Source organism: Ailuropoda melanoleuca, chromosome 7 (genome assembly GCF_002007445.2).
Source record: "Ailuropoda melanoleuca isolate Jingjing chromosome 7, ASM200744v2, whole genome shotgun sequence".
Classification (NCBI taxonomy): domain Eukaryota; kingdom Metazoa; phylum Chordata; class Mammalia; order Carnivora; family Ursidae; genus Ailuropoda; species Ailuropoda melanoleuca.
In genome coordinates, this window is record NC_048224.1 from 111,974,791 (window position 1) to 111,980,790 (window position 6,000).

Genomic DNA, 6,000 nt, shown 5'->3' on the forward strand with positions numbered 1-6,000 from the left:
TCAAGGGACAGTGATATCTGTGAAATAAGAAACAAATAAGGTCAGCCTTATGATTTCCTAAGATTACGGTTTTGAGAGAGTTTCCAACTCATGGTGCAGAAAAGGGGGATGTATGCAGAATCTGGCAGCCTCCTTGAGTTGACAGTGGAGCAATATGTTTGAAGTACTGAAAAAAAAACCCCAAAAACCTGTCAGCCTAGAATTCTATATGTTCCAAGACCCCTCAGTGGATTCCTGAAACCGTGGATAGTACCCAATGCCATATACATTGTTTTTTTCCTATAAATACGTACCTATGATAAAGTTTAATTTATAAATTAGGCACAAGAGAGTAATAGTAACTAATAATAAAATAGAAAAATTATAACCATATACTGTAATAAATGTTACGTGAATGTGGTCTCTCTCCCTCTCAAAATATCTCATTGTACTGCACTCGCCCTTCTTGTTTTGATGTGAGATGATGCCTACGTGATAAAATGAGGTGAGGTGAATGACGCAGGCACTCTGACATGGTTGGGCTACCATTGACCTTCTGAGGAATCGTCAGAAGTGGGATCATCNTCCAGACATCTAGTTCATGGGTAGCATAGTCTCTGCACTGATTTCTAGGCCCTATTTACTTCCTCTTGTCCCCCCATTGATGCAATTTTTTAAAAGGCCTAACCATCACCTCACGTAATGGTGAGTGCCCCTGTTCTGAGCTTTCATTCATGGCATGGAGAACCCCTGGTTTTAGGCTGTGAGTTCTTGCTTAGTTTCATCTCCTATGGGGCACTTCATTTTTATTACCTACTAGAGCCCAAACTGCCAGCAGTCTCCACCTGCTTCCAGTTCTCAAACCAGCAAACCCCACCTACTGCTTTGTTTTTCTTTTCCATTTTTCACCCCAAAAATGTACATTTTGTCTTTGAGGGTGATTTTTACAGTCCAATTTCTTTTATTTTATTTCAGTTAAAATTCATATGGGAGATGGGTATGAATTTTTCACATGTGGACTTAATACTGTTCATTCAATGGTAAGATGGAGATGGCAGATATGTTTCATTAAACTCTTTTGTATTCTCGTATCGCAGTTGCTCTTATTTAGGCAAATGCTTTAGTGGTCCTTGGATAGACAATGTTATGGAGTTTGGTTCAGTTCCTCTACAGAATAAAAATAGAACAGTCGAGTTATTTTTTGAAAATTAATTGATTGTATACCCCCTATTCCATTCAAATATTTGTTTACTGAGTTCAATGACATTCTATTTTGCTTTACTTATTGGAAACCTGAACTTGATACCTCATTTTCTCCCCCACACACCAGATGTTCTCAATGTAACATTCAGGGAGCAGAACCAAAATTTGCTTTGATTATACTTTGAAACCTCCTTGTAAAAGATTAATGATCTTTCATTCAACAGGTTGTCTTTTTTTTTTCAGTCTTCCTTTAAATGATCACGTGACCGATAGCTTATCCATGTGTATTGTACGTTACAAATGAACTTGTCAGAAAAGGAATTATATATGTCCGGGAACCAGAGATAACTTAACCTCAGGACCCATTTCCCATGCCCCACCCATGGATAATGTGCAGAGTGTTCTTGCCTTAGGAAGAAAAAGTTTTCATTATTGCCAGACAATGATTATTACGTATGTTGGGCCCAGAATAATATGGATTTTACATATTTTAAGGCTTACTTTGCATTTTGATGAAACGACCTCAACTGCAATAAGTAATGTGAGAGGTTGTGAGAATAACAGTGTGAGGACACATTTGTAATGGAAATCTAAGGAACATGGTTTGGATTGCTCTCCCAAAGGGGGCCGAATGGCGAAATGATTGGTAAATATTTATTACAACAGGCAGAAGCAAACATCTTCCACCCAGAGCAACTTCATATACACTATTTTAAAACATCTCCTGTTTCTCTGAGGTCGACAGTTAACATTTTACATACCATGTAAGCCATCTTTCCATTAAACAAAAATTTAAATTGTTAAACAGCTGTCATTATTATACAGAATTTTTAGCAACTAAACCATAGAGAAAAGTATTTCACGGGGATAAAATAAGAGAGAGAAAATTTACCAAAACTGAGATTAAATTAAATTAGGAGACTTTCTCTCAATGAGCCCAAACTTTGGTGCTTATTAAAAAAGAAGTGAGGACATTGAGAAAATGTCCACGGCTCTCCATATGCAATGTTAGGGGCAGAGTTGAACCAGGGCTTAAAGAAATCAGAGAAAGGGAGCCTGGCAGCTCCACAGTTTCTGAAAAAGAGGCTCAAACTATTTTTGTATCACACTTTTCATATAATACAGAAAAGCACCAATTATGCATATCAAAGATTCCAGGGAGGAAGGCAATTGGAGATGAAGAGCAGACTATGCCTCATTTCCTTCCCCCTTCTGATGCCACCAGCTGCTATCAGGTGTAAACACAACTAAGCCTACGGAATCTACATGCTCTGTGTCCCGTAGGCTGCCTTCACACACACCGAGTAGCAAGCAAATGAAAAACCGTACCGCCAAGTTGAAAGCTCCAAGGTCAACCTGTGAAACCAGACAAGAGGAAGACATCCCAATCTCGGGCACCTGAAATATGTTTGCGGAAGATTAAAACAGAACAGGTCAAGACACAAACTGTGTAGGTCATCACCAGTCATGAGTGGGCCTGCGGTATCCCAGTCCTAAGATGCTGTAATAGACAGTTTGCCTGGAAAGCAATAGGTCCATTTTATGAATACTCATGTGCACCAACCACAACCACAAATATCGAAGGAAAAATATCTAAGAGACTTTTGTGGGGCATGGGAGGCATGTTATATTGTTTAAATTGGGAACAGGTGAAAAGCAATGTATTCTCCTGCCTACATGGGAAAGGTTTCAAAATAAATCTGGTAACTCAAAAATAAAGATTTTAACATTAGACATGAGATAACTCAGATAACAAGTGAACTTCCTAATAAATAAAGATTAAAAAAATTATCAGCATTTAGACATGAGATAACTCAGATAACAAGTGAACTTCCTAATAAATAAAGATTAAAAAATTATCAGCATTTATGATCACTGGCATGAAATTTTTGTTTGTCCTAAGTGAATGACTACTTAGGAGAGAGCAACAAGAAGTATCCATAACAAACTCAGAGAGGACTGCCATTCATAAATACTCTTGAAAATGAACATGAAGTAACTATTAAGATTTAGATTCTGTTACTTAGGAAGTTGGTTTGGCTTATTTTAATAGCCATGGATGCTGGATATGTCAAAGAACAGTACAAAATTTTTTTTAATAAGTATCTTTAACTGTATATAATTTACCATGTCTAGTTATTTGCTTTCTCCTTTAAAAAAAAATTTTTTTTAAAGATTTTGTTTGTTCATTTGAGAGAAAGAGAGAGAGAAAACACATGAGTGAGGGGGGAGAGGCAAGGCGGAGAGGGAGAAGCAGCCAGCCAACATGGGGCTCAATCCCAGGACCCCGAGATTATGACCCAAACCGAAGGCAGAAACGTAACCATCTGAGAGACACAGACATGTCTCCTTTCTCCTTTTTGAGGGTCTGCTTGCTCAAGGCACCATTTAAGAGGTATTATAGCGTCACAATCAGAACACAGGTTCTATAACCAAATCACTACTTCGTGATCTTCAGCAAATTACTTTAACCTCTCCATGCTTCATTTTCCCACCCGAACAATGAGGATAATAGTACTTATTTCAAGGAGTTGTTGTAAATATTCGGTTTTAGTATACTTAAAATATACTTAAGCTGACTGGCACTTATATAAACTTTAAACAAATAAGAGCTACAAAGATAATTGGATTTTACCTGCTTATGTGGCTCCTTAGATTTTATGAATATTTTTATGTACACTATTAATTACAATATTCTTGTGAAATACCCATTGTTAATCCTATTTTTTAAATACGGGAATGAATCAGAAGAGATTGCTCAAGGTCACTTAGCCAATTAGAGCCAAATTTGGAAGCAGAGTCCAGGTCCTATGGCTCCTGCTACAGGATGCAACGCACAGTGTCCAAATGTCTCTTGATACTTGTTTTCTCTTTTTTTAAATTTATTTGAGAAAGAGTGAGAGTGAGAGAGTAAGAGAGAGCACAAGAATGGAGGGGTAGAGGGAGAAACAGACTCCCTGCTGAGCAGGGAGCCCAATGCAGGACTCAATCCCAGTACCCTGGAATCATTGCCTGAGACAAAGGTAGATGCTTAATCAACTGAGCCACTGAGGTGCCCTTGACAATTGAGTTTTAACTAAGTCTGTGGGTAAGTCATATACACACATGTACACATAAGTGTGTGTGTATGGTGTGAGACAGAATTTAGGATTACAAAGAAAATGAGCTAAGAATGTATTTTATTTTTTTAAAGATTTATTTATTTATTTTGGAGAGTGAGAGAACAGGAGTAGGAGGAACAGAGGGAGAGAGCATCTCAAGCAGACTCCTTGCTGAGCATGGAGCCCAATACAGGCTCCATGTGGGCCTCGATCTCATGACCCTCTCACGAGATCATGACCTTGAGATCACACCCTGAGCCAAAACAAGAGATGGACACTTAACCGATTGCAACACCCAGGTGTCCCTAGGAATGTACTTTTGGAAAAGTAGTTATTTAAACATGGCTAAGGAGGTGAGCAGAGCCCATTGAGGAGGCAATGAATCAGGAGTCCACCAGCTAGTTTTAGTTTATTCCTCAGTGTATTGAGGACAGTGTCAATCAGGGGCTTAGGAAGAAATCCAGCCCGAGTCTGTGCTCACCAGTCTTCCCCAGGGTGCCCAGGACCTTGCTGTGGGGTAGAGCCAGAGACCCTGATATCCACCAAAGGAAGGCAAGGCAGTGACTGTCCATAATTAAATCATCTGTAACCCTTTATCTTGTTTGGTTTTCAGAAACAAATCAAGGACACCATAAACAGAATGTAAATTGGCCTTTCTAGTCTTTCTCTGGCATAATTAGCAGATGCCTGATCATAATGCAAGCCAGTGTAGGGAAAATCTATTTACATAATGAAATACACTATTTCCATGTTATCTGGAAACTGCTTCTTCAAGTTTCCGTGTTCCTTTTGTTAGGATGACTTGGAAAAGGGTGCTTTACTATGTTAATTCCCAACGTAGAATCCCTGGACCTAGAGTCCTCAAAATATAAAGGAACATTTAAAAAAATATAATCAAATAAAATGGAAATATAGTGTCCTAAGATTTCCTAAAGGATTGCTATGAATCCTAGAGCATTCTTTTTTTGTTCTACAATCAGGAAACACTGACAGCATGAATGGAAAAAATGTCACTTTAATATTTAATAGTAATTTTGAGAAAACAAAGATTTCCAAACAAGGTATACAGAAGAGAGAGAAAATATGTGAGAGAGGGAACTTTAAATGGGAACTCTTGGGAATCTTTCCCTAGTAAACAAAAGGAGGTCATTTTCAGATGGAAGAGAAAAACTGATGACGGTTTAAACAGGAATCATAAAGGAGGAAAGACTAAGATAATACACTCTACGGGTGTTATCTAGACTTATTAAGGTTTAAAAAGCAATCTTTCAATGCAATTTGGATTTAGAAAAGAAGTGTGCTAAATTTTGCTTGGCTACCTGTCTTCTCTTTCTTCATATGCTAAAGTATACTTCACTGAAAAAGATGGAGGAAATCTAGCAGGTATTTTATAGGATTTCTTTGCAATAAAAAGGTTTAGAAATAAAATACATATCCACTTGTAAGCTGGCAACTTGCCAATTAATGGAAAGTTTATAAGTAAATTCAGCTATATATAAATTAGTAAAATTTGAAGTGGAATATATTAAAACTAAGAATATAAAACCAATAATTAAAAAAATAGAGCTATGCAGAGGTTATCACAGCCCTGGTGGTCTTACTGAAATATCAAGATTAAGATTTGCATCCATGTTCAATGTTGTTTACAATATGATTAAATATTAAAAAAAAAACTCTAGGAAAATTTCTTTTAAAATTTAATAAAATGGATAATTTT